This window comes from Rutidosis leptorrhynchoides, chromosome 9 (genome assembly GCF_046630445.1).
Source record: "Rutidosis leptorrhynchoides isolate AG116_Rl617_1_P2 chromosome 9, CSIRO_AGI_Rlap_v1, whole genome shotgun sequence".
Lineage (NCBI taxonomy): Eukaryota > Viridiplantae > Streptophyta > Magnoliopsida > Asterales > Asteraceae > Rutidosis > Rutidosis leptorrhynchoides.
Window position 1 is genome coordinate 214034530 of NC_092341.1, and position 14941 is coordinate 214049470.

The following is a 14941-nucleotide window of genomic DNA, read 5'->3' on the forward strand; positions in this document are numbered from 1 at the left end:
CCTAATTGACGCGAATCCTAAAGATAGATCTATTGGGCCTAACGAACCTCATCCAAAGTACCGGATGCTTTAGTACTTCGATGTTGTTTTATATCATGTCCGAAGGATTTCCCGGAATGATATGGGATATTCTTATATGCATCTTGTTAATGTCGGTTACCAGGTGTTCAATCCATATGAATGATTTTTGTCTCTATGCATGGGACGTATGTTTATGAGAAATGGAAAATATGAAATCTTGTGGTCTATTAAAATAATGAAAATGATTGTCATGATAAACTAATGAACTCACCAACCTTTTGGTTGACACTTTAAAGCATGTTTATTCTCAGGTATGAAAGAAATCTTCCGCTGTGCATTAGCTCATATTAGAGACATTACATGGAGTCATTCATGACATATTTCAAAAGATGTTGCATTCGAGTCATTGAGTTCATCAAGAATATAAAGTCAATTATAGTTGGATATATTATAAAATGGTATGCATGCCATCAACTTTCGATGTAAAGCAAGTTTGTCTTTTAAAAACGAATGCAATGTTTGTAAAATGTATCATATAGAGGTCAAGTACCTCGCGATGTAATCAACTATTGTGAATCGTTTGTAATCGATATGGACTTCGTCCAGATGGATTAGGACGGGTCGCTTCAGGGTGGGGTTGTGTGTTGCGCATCGTTCGGTGCATTTTGAGGCCATTATGGCTGAGAACGACCTTCTTTGCTCTTGAGCTTGGCTGGTTTTCTTTTAGCTGTGTGGCTTCGCAAGGTCTTTTGGCTATATTTTTGATCAACAGCAAGCGTCGATTTATTGGCGTCTTGACTGCCCTTTAGAGCCTAAAGTGAATTCCAAGCTGTAAGACCCAAATATTTATTGTACATAATGTATTTATGGTGTACGATACGTGTATGAAGTGTACGAAGCATGTACGTGTTGTTTGCTCGAACGTCGAAGGAAACGGGACGTTGTCTGAAGTGACAAGGTGTGTACGTATCTTTTCAACCCCAAATAAAGTTTGTGTTGATGTTTCAAAGCCTTACCATTGGAAATGAAATCTTATTACATTTCCAACGATATTTGATTCATCGAAAACGGAGCTACGGTCAAAAAGTTATGGCCAAAACAAGTTTCTGAAAACTGACCTGCAGGTTGGAGCGGCGCTCCACCTTTTGGCGCAGCGCGCCGATTGCTGCTGATGCAATTTTCAGCCTTTTTAAAAGGCTTAAATGAGGGGTACTTTGGTTTTTTCATTTAGGGTCGGTTTAGGGTCACCAAAACTGATCTAGAACTCCATTGGAGCTAATTTCTCACCCACACAAACACTCTCATCCACATCTAGAGAGAGAGGAAGAAATCTAGAGTGAGAGAGCTTGAATTGGAGAAGAAGGAGCTTGAATTGATCAAAGTCTCGGGTTTTAAAGTTATTCACCTCGTTCCTAGCTACGTTTTGGTTGTTGTGGTAAGTTCTAACTCCGAATTTCATTGTTTGATTTGATATTCAAAGTTAGGGTTTGAACTTAAATTGTTAAGAAACCCATTTAAACTCATGAAGTGAGTTTAGTGATGCTAGTAATCGGGTTTATTGTTAGTGTTGGTAGATTTCGGGTTGGTGCATAAATTGGCCTTGATTAGAACTTGTAATTAGGTTTAATCACTAGGTTTAGTGATTATGGAAGTGTTGAAACACTTTTAGGTATGTTTGGTTGACTAATTTTGACTAGAGTCAAAATTAGGGTTTGGTGATGATTATGACCCAATTGTCAATTTAATAAGGTTTATAAACTTAAAATGGATTATGTTGAAGTATAAAACTGGGTTAAATATGTTTTGGTGTCAAAACTTGTAATTGGTGAGATTTTGACTTTATGGGTCAAAATTAGTGTTTATGGGCGATTTTGAGAACGATAAGTGTTTAACACTTGTGTTCGGGTTTAATTGGCATATTAGGGCCATTCTCACGTGTGTTAGTGATAATTGGTTAGTTTGGGCACGGTTTGTGCTTAGAAGTGCATTTGGGTCGAAATTGCACTAGTTGTCAATTTGGGTTGATTTGTATATCCACCCTAATTGTGTTACCTGTTATGTGATAAATGGATTAGGTACATTCCATCGGCGATTGCGGATTATTCGGTAGGATTCTTCAAGGCGACAAGGTGAGTGTTAATATCCTATATGCATATGTATGTGTAGGATGGGTGCGGGTCGGGTGAAGGGGTTCTCGCTTGTAGAGCTCGCTTCTCGTATAGGTGGAATTGTTGGACTTGTGTATAGGTCCAATTGGCACTGTTGTGCATTTTGGTTACCCACTTTGGCGAGGTTCACACTTTGTGTGTACGTTATCACATGGGCGTGTGATGTGGACCTATATAACCCCAATGACGAAGGGTTAATATAGTGACTGGAATAATTATATGTGTAGGTATATAATATATCTATTTGTGGTAGCATGAAATGTGTAGTGTCGAGGTGTTAAGATACCACGTTTCACGTGACGAGTGAAGTGTCGAGGTGTTAAGATGCCACTCGGAGTGAAGCATCGAGGTGTTAAGATGCCACTCTAAGTAATTGAAGGGTGAAGCATCGAGGTGTTAAGATGCCACTCGGGGTGAAGCATCGAGGTGTTAAGATGCCACCTAGGGGTGTAGTGTCGATGAAACAACCCAACCCGTATTCCATGCAATAAATTTTTTTTTTAATGATGCACGTTTACGCGCCAATTAATGATGTAAACCATTCCCCAAGTTCCATTTAAAACATACAACAATCTAAATGTTTACAAAAGGCACGAAGGCCATTAATTAAGTTTAATACAAGTTCGACCCATTAAAATGATAGTTTTAATCCAAACAACACTTCGAGCATGGTTTGGGGCTAAACTACCCAAAACGCTAGGCCAACTTCAAATCCTTCAACAAGCAACATTAAGGGACATCTAGTGCCCAACAACCCCTTTGCCCTTATTCGCACCTACATCTAAAAAGATAAACAACGAGAGGGGTAAGCTAACGCTTAGTGAATGCAATAATTATACATGTTCATATATAACCTACTTACTTGCAATCACTTACAAATACCTCATACGAGCTAGCAATTCGACAAACATGCAAACATCATGCATAAACTACTATCCACAATTCACAAGAAGCTAGCAACCAACAATAGCATATAGTTCATAATTTAATATGCTAAATACACATTCACACATCCATGGTTACCCGATCATACCAGGGAACGGTACTCGAAAGACCGCCGGAGTTCATAACATCCATTAGTGTTACTTAAACACCGCGTAATCACTAATTTCCCCCGGGTGATGTCTTAAACACCGCGACTAATTCACCCTCATGACAACGTGGCGTCTTAAAGAGCGCGACGAATCCACACGTCAATCAAAACAATGAGTGGTGCCTTGAACACCGTGACAATTCCACTCCCATGACAATGTGGCGTCTTAAACACCGCGACAATACCACATGTCAATCAACCATGAGTAGTGTCTTAAACACCGTGACAATACTACTCGTTACTTAGAATGTGGTGTCTTAAACACCGCGACAATGCCACATTCATACTACGCAAATAAATACATTATATACATACACGCATAATTATTCCACTCACCTTAACACCTCGGTGGTGATTTAATGCTTCCGAATGCTTCAAAGAAAGTACCTATTACATAATTACATATTTAATTACACAACTAGTGGAATTAACCACATTACACATACTTGAGCATTTAATGACCCGATTCGCATTAAATGACTCAACCGCACCAAAACCGCCCTTAATTGGCCAAGACCCAACTTTAATCACTAAAGCTAGTGAATTAAAGTTTACTAACTTCAATTAACATAACTTAGGGTAATTCATACCCATTTCACCCAAACTAGGTCAACATTACCCATTTGACCCATTATAACACTCACACTTACAAACTTAGTCTAACATGACCCAATTAACATCTTTTTCAACTTTAAACAAGTGTCTTGATGCTTAACAACACAATTTACATTTAAAATTCTCATTAAACAAGACCAAACCCTAGATTACATCTATTTAGGGTTTTCCTTTCATCACATGACCCAAGTTCACCCATTTTAACCCCAAATGGGTCATACAAGTCTCTAGTGGCCAAAACCCTAACCATAAACCAATTAAAACTCAAATCATAGAGTTAGGACCTACCAAGACTACCAAAATGTAGCTAGAGACTCAAGGAACAACTTTAACACTCGGACTTGGACAAGATTTGGCCTTCTTCCCTTCCAAAATGAGCTCTCTCACTCTAAAACTCAATCTCTCTCTCTAGATTTGATTTTAATTAAATGAAAATGTGAAGAATGAGTTTTGGATAAGCTTGAACCAGCCTTTGACTCCCAAAACCGGCCACCAAGTGAAAAGACTAACATACCCTTCTTTTAAATTACAAAATAAAAAGGTATGCTGATTCAGGGGTGTGCGCGCCGCGCACACTATATACACGCCCCGCGCACCAAGTGTAATTTGTGTGAGCCGCGCACCTATAATGCGTTCCCCGCGCACCAAGTGTAAATTCTGTGAGCCGCGCACATGAAAGTGCGCCCCGCGCACCTAGTGTAATTTTTGACTGGTCACTTTTTCTTCATACGTGCGCGCCTCACAGCCTAACAAGCGCGCCTCACACATTCTAGACTTCGATTTTTGGACATTTTCTTGCACTTTTAACCAATCGAACTTATACCCACAACCTTTATAACCCGCGATAACATAAGAGCTTCAAAATATAGGAAAATAACACAACTTTCGCGATAAACACTTTAAACTATACATAATTGATCACGGTTAATATTAAACGTTTACAAGGTAAAAATACGCACCTTAAGTCATATATAAGAAAATCGGGATGTTACAACTCTCCCCCACTTGAATCGGAGCGCGTCCTCGCGATCCAAGCCGCATGACAAGCCGGGAGATAAACCAAAAAAAACTCTTCGGATTCCCACGTAAATTCGGAACCGTTTCGATGTCGCCATTGCACCTTGAAAGTTCTAACTTCTTTGTTCCGCAACATTTTAACCTTCTCATCAAGGATTGCAATCGGCTTCTTCGGAATATTCTAACTTATTATTCAACGTAATCTCATCTAACGGCACCCAAGTCGAGTCATCCGCAAGACACTTACGAAGATGGGAAACATGAAATGTGTTATGAATTCCCGCAAGTTCTTCGGGTAACTCTAGTCGATAAGCAACCTCACCAACACGTGCCAAAACCTTGAAAGGACCAATAAATCGAGGAGCTAACTTTCCCCATTTCCGAAACCGGATAACACCCTTCCATGGAGAAACCTTAAGCATCACCATGTCACCTTCTTGAAACTCAATCGTTCTCCTACCTTTATCGGCATAAGACTTTTGTCGATCTTGCACCGCTTTAAGTCGAGCCCGAATCATCTCAATTTTACTATTCGTCTCCAAAAACAAATCGGAACTTCCGATCTCTCGTTGACCCACTTCTCCCCAACAAATGGGAGTTCGACATCTACGCCCATAAAGCATTTCATAAGGTGGCATTCCAATACTAGTGTGGTAACTATTATTGTACGAGAATTCCACCAATGGTAAGTGCTCATCCCAACTACCACCAAAATCAATAATACATGCCCTTAACATATCCTCCAACGTTTGGTTTGTACGCTCGGTTTGACCGTCCGTTTGAGGATGATACGCCGTGCTCATTTTCAATTGAGTACCCATATCTTCATAAAACTTGTTCCAAAACCGGGACGTAAAACGAGTATCTCGATTCGAAACAATAGATATAGGAACCCCATGTCTCGATATCACCTCCTTGATGAACAACTTGGATAATGTCTCCGATGATATCGTTTCCCGAATGGGAAGAAACAAAGCACTCTTCGTCAATCTATCAACTATCACCCAAATCGTATCATATTGGGTTCTCGCCGTCTTTGGTAACTTGGTAATGAAGTCCATGGTAATGTGCTCCCATTTCCATTTCGGGACTTCCAATGGTTGTAACTTACCGTACGGATTTTCGTGTTCGGCTTTAACTTGCAAACACGTGACGCATTGCTCAACATACTTAACCACATCACGCTTCATACCGGGCCACCAATAATCTTTCTTCAAATCATAGTACATATTTGTTGCACCCGGATGAATGGAGTACCTTGACTTATGTGCTTCATCAAGTAGCACTTGTCAGTTAACACCCATCTTAGGTACTCACACTCTTCCTTGAAATGATAATAAACCACGCGAGCCCATAGTAATGGACTCCGTTTGTCCCACAATCCGCTCTTCATGCTTGTTGTGAACATACGCCTCTATTTGAATCTCACCAGGCTTTACAAGGAAATCGTTAGTGATGATCATGCGTAACGACCCTACTCGTATTGCCGGATGTTGACTCTTTCTACTCAACGCATCCGCGACCACGTTCGCCTTACCCGGATGATAAAGTATTTCACAATCATAATCCTTTACCACATCCATCCACCTACGTTGACGATAATTCAAATCTCGTTGACTAAAGAGATGTTTCAAACTCTTATGATCCGAATAAATCGTACACTTGACACCATACAAGTAGTGGCGCCAAATTTTCAACGCATGAACCACCGCCGCCAATTCAAGATCATGAGTCGGGTATCTCTTTTCGTGTTCCTTTAATTGTCGAGAGGCGTAAGCGATGACTTTACCCCTTTGCATTAGAACACACCTGATCCCATTTAAAGAAGCATCACAATAAACCGTCATGTCTTCTACCCCTTCCGGCAACACTAACACCGGGGCTTGACACAATTTCTCTTTTAACAATTGAAAAGCGATTTCTTGCTCGTTCTCCCAATTGAATCTTACATTCTTCCTCGTCAATTTAGTCAAAGGAGAAGCAATCTTGGAAAAGTCTTGGATAAACCGACGGTAATAACCGGCCAACCCGAGAAAACTTCGGATTTCCGTAGGCGTAGTCGGTTGTTCCCAACTCTTCACCGTTTCTATCTTCCCCGAGTCTACTTGAATACCTTCCTGATTCACAATATGGCCAAGGAATTGAACTTCCCTTAGCCAAAATTCACATTTGGAGAATTTTGCATACAACTTCTCCTTCCGCAATGTCTTCAACACTTCACGCAAATGGTGCTCATGTTCCTTCATACTCTTAGAATAAACAAGTATGTCATCGATGAACACAATTACCAACTTGTCCAACATAGGTTGGCACACCCGGTTCATAAGATCCATGAATGCCGCCAGTGCATTCGTAAGACCAAAAGGCATAACTACAAACTCAAAATGCCCGTAACGAGTTCGAAAAGCCATTTTCTCTATGTCTTCCTCACGGACCCGCACTTGATGATAGCCGGACCGTAGGTCAATCTTAGAAAAATACGTTGTACCTTGGAGTTGGTCAAACAAATCGTCAATCCTAGGTAAAGGATAGTGATTCTTGATCGTCACTTTGTTCAACTCCCGATAATCGATGCACATCCGCATACTTCCATCTTTCTTTTTCACAAATAAGACCGGAGCACCCCATGGCGAGGAGCTCGGTCGAATGAAACCCTTTTCAAGCAACTCTTGGGTTTGATTTAACAACTCTAGCATTTCCGTCGGCGCTAAACGATAAGGATTTTTAGCAATGGGAGTAGCTCCCGAAACCACTCAATGCGAAATTCTACTTGTCTTTCCGCCGGAACACCCGATAACTCATCCGGAAAAACATCTTCAAATTCATTAACCACATGGATTTCATGAATAGGTGGTGGCTCATCACGAGTATCAACTACATGAGCAAGATAACATATACCACCACTCTTGAGAAAACGTCGCGCCCGTGCATAAATGCATAATGGTACGAGTCTTCTTCGTTTGTCGCCATGAATAATCAACTCTCCCCCACTTGGGGTCTTGACACGAATGAACTTATCAAGGCATGCAATATCGGCTCTATAACGATCGAGCCAATCCATACCAACAACAATATCAAACTCACCCAAAGTCATCGGGATGAGATCGATTTTAAACTTTTCGGTACCAAACACAACATTACAATTTTCACACACATTAACCACTAGCGCCGTCTTGCCATCCGCTATTTCAACTTCTACCGGATGACTCAACTTAACTAGCGGTTTATTTAACTTAGGCACAAATCGAGGCGACACAAAAGATAATTTAGCACCGCTATCAAATAATATCCTTGCCGGATTAGAATTAACCATGAAAGTACCTGAGAAAACTTCATTGGAATGCTTGGCCTCATCATTGGTCATCAAATAGTTTCGCCCCCGAGCCGTACCCGCCGCCTTCTCTAACCTCTTAACATTATCATTATTCAAATCGGGACATTCCGGCTTCTTGTGCCCTTCCTTACCATAATTATAACAAGTGAGTTTGGTTGTAGAAGATGGTTTGGTGCAATCACGGGCCATATGCCCCCTTCGCACACAATTGTGACAAGAATTAGGAAAATCCCCCGAAGCACCTTTCTTCACGCTTCCAACACTCTCGGAGCCCTTCTTATACTTCTTGTTAGAAAAATTCGATTGACTAGTAGCTTCAAACTTCTTTTTGCCCAAGGTAGAGCCACTTTTTCTCAACACAAGTGCCTCAAAACCTTTGGCCATGTTAAACAACTCATCAAAACTTTTCACTACATTCACACTTATCTTCTCTTGATAACTATCATTTAAGATCCGATAGAAATCTTCTTTCAACATCTTATCATTCCCGACATACTCCGGGCAAAATTGGGTCTTGGACAAAAACACGGATTTGAGAGTGTTCAAATCCATCGACCCTTGCCTCAAGGAACGTAACTCGTCCTTAAGCCTAGTAAGATCGGCTGGAGTTCGGTATTCATCGAAAAACTCTTTCTTGAATTCATCCCAAGTGAATTCCATGCATTGTTCTTCGCCATAAAGTTGGATCTTCGCGTCCCACCACAATTTAGCATCGCCCCTCAACATACTACACCCGTACCTTGTCTTCTTATCGAGAGGAAATTCACAAGTACGGAAAGCCCCCTCCATATCGGAGATCCATCGGGCACTCTTAAGAGGGTCTCTTTCACTTTCAAAGGTGGGAGGTTGAGAATCCTTGAAGTTCTTATAGTAAAAGTCTCGTCTTCCCACATTATCTTCGTGAAGAACGGCCTTTACTTGCTCCTTGACTACATTGACTAATTGCTCGTCAATCGTATCTAGAAACATTTTCTTAACATTCTCGAGGAACTCCGCCTTTTGACGTTTAAAGATGGCCTCAACCTTGGCCATGAACTCAACGTCCTCACTCGTACCCCCGTTATCAACATCGGGTCCATTTCTCGTCTTCATTCTATAAAACGAAAAGGATTAAACGACGAAGCAAAAGGACTTAACACGAATGTATATACATATACACCACACTACCCCATCTTGCTCAACAATCATCGTACATCACTTGTTTGACACGATTTGCACCCGTAACAATGGTAGCTAATCATTGTTACGCGAGCACGTCGCATTAACTTGCTAGTACCACGTTCATCTCGCTTGATGATTGCTAAACCCAACACAAAACCATTAGCACAAGGTTAGTTCACATAAACCAAAATACTAATAATTCCCGATTAGACCCAAAGTCCTGCAAGTCCCGCATAAAGCGTACACACAATAAGGTCTAAGTCTAGGCACCTATCTCAAGTCGCCTAAATCCCTTAGACCATGCTCTGATACCACTTGAAACAACCCAACCCGTATTCCATGAAATAATTTTTTTTTTAATGATGCACGTTTACGCGCCAATTAATGATGTAAACCATTCCCCAAGTTCCATTTAAAACATACAACAATCTAAATGTTTACAAAAGGCACGGAGGCCATTAATTAAGTTTAATACAAGTTCGACCCATTAAAATGATAGTTTTAATCCAAACAACACTTCGAGCATGGTTTGGGGCTAAACTACCCAAAACGCTAGGCCAACTTCAAAAGCTTCAACAAGCAACATCAAGGGACATCTAGTACCCAACAACCCCTTTTCCCTTATTCGCACCTGCATCTAAAAAGATAAACAACGAGAGGGGTAAGCTAACGCTTAGTGAATGCAATAATTATACATGTTCATATATAACCTACTTACTTGCAATCACTTACAAATACCTCATACATGCTAGAAATTCGACAAACATGCAAACATCATGCATAAACTACTATCCACAATTCACAAGAAGCTAGCAACCAACAATAGCATATAGTTCATAATTTAATATGCTAAATACACATTCACACATCCTTGGTTACCCGATCATACAAGGGAACGGTACTCGAAAGACCGCCGGAGTTCATAACATCCATTAGTGTTACTTAAACACCCCGTAATCACTAATTTCCCCCGGGTGATGTCTTAAACACCGCGACTAATTCACCCTCATGACAACGTGGCGTCTTAAACACCGCGACGAATCCACACGTCAATCAAAATAATGAGTGGTGTCTTTAACACCGCGACAATTCCACTCCCATGACAATGTGGTGTCTTAAACACCGCGACAATACCACATGTCAATCAACCATGAGTATTGTCTTAAACACTGCGACAATACTACTCGTTATTTAGAATGTGGTGTCTTAAACACTGCGATAATGCCACATTCATACTACGCAAATAAATACATTATATACGTACACGCATAATTATTCCACTCACCTTAACACCTCGGTGGTGATTTAATGCTTCCGAATGCTTCAAAGCAAGTACCTATTACATAATTACACATTTAATTACACAACTAGTGGAATTAACCACATTACACATACTTGAGCATTTAATGACCCGATTAGCATTAAATGACTCAACCACACCAAAACCGCCCTTAATTAGCCAAGACCCAACTTTAATCACAAAAGCTAGTGAATTAAAGTTTACTAACTTCAATTAACATAACTTAGGGTAATTCATACCCATTTCACCCAAACTAGGTCAACATTACCCATTTGACCCATTATAACACTCACACTTACAAACTTAGTCTAACATGACCCAATTAACATCTCTTTCAACTTTAAACAAGTGTCTTGATGCTTAACAACACAATTTACACTTAAAATTCTCATTAAACAAGACCAAACCCTAGATTACATCCATTTAGGGTTTTCCTTTCATCACATGACCCAAGTTCACCCATTTTAACCCCAAATGGGTCATACAAGTATCTAGTGGCCAAAACCCTAACCATAAACCAATTAAAACTCTAATCATAGAGTTAGGACTTACCAAGACTACCAAAATGTAGCTAGAGACGCAAGGAACACCTTTAACACTCGGACTTGGACAAGATTTGGCCTTCTTCCCTTCCAAAATGAGCTCTCTCACTCTAAAACTCAATCTCTCTCTCTAGATTTGATTTTAATTAAATGAAAATGTGAAGAATGAGTTTTGGATAAGCTTGAACCAGCCTTTGACTCCCAAAACCGGCCATCAAGTGAAAAGACTAACATACCCTTCTTTTAAATTACAAAATAAAAAGGTATGCTGATTCAGGGGTGTGCGCGCCGCGCACACTATATACGTGCCCCGCGCACCAAGTGTAATTTGTGTGAGCCGCGCACCTATAATGCACGCCCCGCGCACCAAGTGTAAATTCTGTGAGCCGCGCACATGAAAGTGTGCCCCGCGCACCTAGTGTAATTTTTGACTGGCCACTTTTTCTTCATACGTGCGCGCCTCACACCCTAACAAGCGCGCCTCACACATTCTAGACTTCGATTTTTGGACATTTTCTTGCACTTTTAACCAATCGAACTTATACCCACAACCTTTATAACCGGCGATAACATAAGAGCTTCAAAATATAGGAAAATAACACAACTTTCGCGATAAATACTTTAAACTATACATAATTGATCACGGTTAATATTAAACGTTTACAAGGTAAAAATACGCACCTTAAGTCATATATAAGAAAATCGGGATGTTACAGTCGAGGTGTTAAGACACCACTCCGTAAAATAATGAGTGAAGCATCGAGGTGTTAAAATGCCACTCGGGGTGAAGTACCGAGGTGTTAAGGTTCCACCCTAGGGTTTAGTGATACGAGGTGTTAAGTATACTAAAGAATGTTATGAACATCGATGACTTATTTCGCGAAGTCATTCCCTTGCGAAGATTTGGTTAACCATGGTTATTGTGTTGTAAGCGTAAGCAAATTATGTTATTCGAGATATATATATATATATATATATATATATATATATATATATATATATATATATATATATATATATATATATATATATATATATATATAGTATACATATAATGTTGTATTGTCGTGATGTAGCTAACCCTCCGGGTGTAGCTTATTGGCATTGTTCACATTGCTGTTGGTGAACTTATATTTTGTTGATGTATCTTTAGCTCGTTGCTTAGTGATCTTACAGTATGCTTAGACTAGCTTGCCTTTATGCTTGGATGCTCCGGTATGCGGTATTTGGTTTTGTGTGGCGTGTCCATTTTATGCATATATATGTATGTAGTATATTCTCACTCACTAAGCGTTAGCTCACCCTCTCGTTGTTTACCTTTTTATAGATTTGTATGGATGCGGTGGCTCGGGTAAGCGTGGAACTAGTGGACTCGCGTAGTTGCTTTAGAAGGCTTGCTTTTGGATTGATTAGGATTGGGTAGCGTATCCCCAATCGCCATGCTCGGCTTTATTTTGTGTTAATAGTCGTGTGATTGAAAACTTGTATTTTCGTATGAAAGTCGTAAAACGGCCGATGTGGGCCCGGCCTCGTAAAACTTATTTTATGAATGGAACGTGTTAGTTTTTCATATATGAATAGGTTGTGAAAAGCGTTTTGTCTAAATACGTCGGGAAGTGGTCAACCATTTTAGCATTTCATGACTTTTTGGACAGGCCAGTTTGGCGTGCCGCGCGGCCATATGGCGCGCCGCGCCATATGCTGTTCCAGTAAAAAAAAAAATTATTTCGCGTTATTGGTTGGTTAACGGGTTGGGTTGTTACAAGTGGTATCAGAGCATGGTCTAAGGGATTTAGGTGACTTGAGATAGGTGCCTAGACTTAGACTTTTTGTGTGTGCTTAATTGTTGCGGGATTTGTAGGGATTACGGGTCGGAATAGGTTATAGTTAGTGCCTTGTTTGTAGGTGGACTAACGTTTATATTAGTAATACGGATATTATTAATATATTAATTGTTTTGTGATAATAATTCTCGCATACGTGCATATCGCGTAGAATTTTGTTTGTGTTTGTTTATATCATCGAGCGAGGCGGTCGTTGTACTAACGAGTTGATATGGTGTGTGTGCGTAATAAGGACTTGCAAACCTTATTACGGGTGCAAATCATGTCTAACAAGTGATGTACAATGAGTGTTAGCAAGATGGGACGGTGTTGTGCGTGTGGTTTATACGTTCGTGATCTAATCGTTTGCATTCCTTAGAATGAAAACGGATGATGGATGCGGAACGAGTGAGCCTATTCACGAAGGGAAGGATGAGTTAACGTTAAAGATTGAGGCCGTGTTTGAACAATATGTCTCGGTTTTCACTGGCAAAGTTAGGGAAGTAACCAAGGAGTTGGTCGAAGGACAAATGACGGAAATGGTCCGAGACCAAGTGACTAAAGCTGTAAAGGAATAGTTTGAAAAGAGGTTTCCTAAGCCTCGAGGTAGTGATGGTGAAGATGTACTTGCAAGGTTAGGATTACATGGTGCTCATGGTAAGAGGGCACGAAGTACGCCTGAAGGCGTCGGGAATGTGAAGAAGAAGAGTAAGAAGGGTTACAAGCTCACGTGCTTTAAGTGTGGGGAACGGGGTCATTTGGCACAAGATTGTACGGTGATACCTTTAGGCTCAATCAGGTGTTTCATTTGCCGGATGGAGGGTCACCGAAAGTCAGAGTGTTCCGAATCGCATGACGATCGGGTTAGGAGGTTAGAGCGCGAATACATGATGGGAAGTGGAGCACGGAAGCCCAACATTTCTACATCAGGTACTTTTAGTACGAAATTATATGTTGTTCGTTTGTAATAACATGCGGTATGTGCGTAAGTCTTAGCTAAACTTTATTCTCCGTTGGAGATAATTCGTAGCAAGCGGGCGGTTTACGTTTATGGTTCCGGTTTGCTCTCAGCAGAGTGTATAAGTGGTGTGGTGTGCCTTGAACCTATGTTGCGAATCCTTGGGTGCTTAAGCATTTTGGTTGGTATCGGGTCATCAAGCTCGGTTGAGTGAGACCCTTAAAGTCTCAATGGTGTTGTGCATGTTATTGATATGGGTGACGTTCCTAATGGAAGTACCCTATGGTGACGTTTGACTATCGGGCGAAGGGCGTAAGACTTGGTGCAACCAAGCATTCCTTAGTATTTGGGAAATGTTTCTACCAAATCATGGAAATGGGTTTTGGTGTTCGATCGTTAAGCGTATGTTCGCTTTCGTGTTGAAGTTGATGAACCATGAGGTTCATCGGGTGGATTGAAACTCTTGAAATCGGGTGTTGATCTCGATGTATGTTGGTAAAGGAGTCTACGTGATGCGACATTAGGTGCCTTTTTATACGTACTAGCGTGGTGTTCGACTCCGATTGTGTTGCGGTTACATTGTACTTAGGGTACCGAAGTGAAACCCTTAGGTACATGAGTGATCGAGTGAAATTCGACAAACTAAAGCAATTGGATGATTGCGAGTGTATAGTTCGTGTAATTTGTGGTACACTTTTCGTTCGAAGTGTTTAAGGATAGGTTAGGATCCTTGGTATGCTCAAAGTTGGAGCAAGAGATGGTGATGGGCCGTGTGAACCCAATTATTTGTAAAGTCTACCTTTGGTAGCATGGTACGGGTGTACAAGATGCGGATATGGAACGTAGTTCCAAGTGGGGGAGTTACACTCCCACACGCGGAGGTTTTAGTGTGAGATTTCTGACAATGCT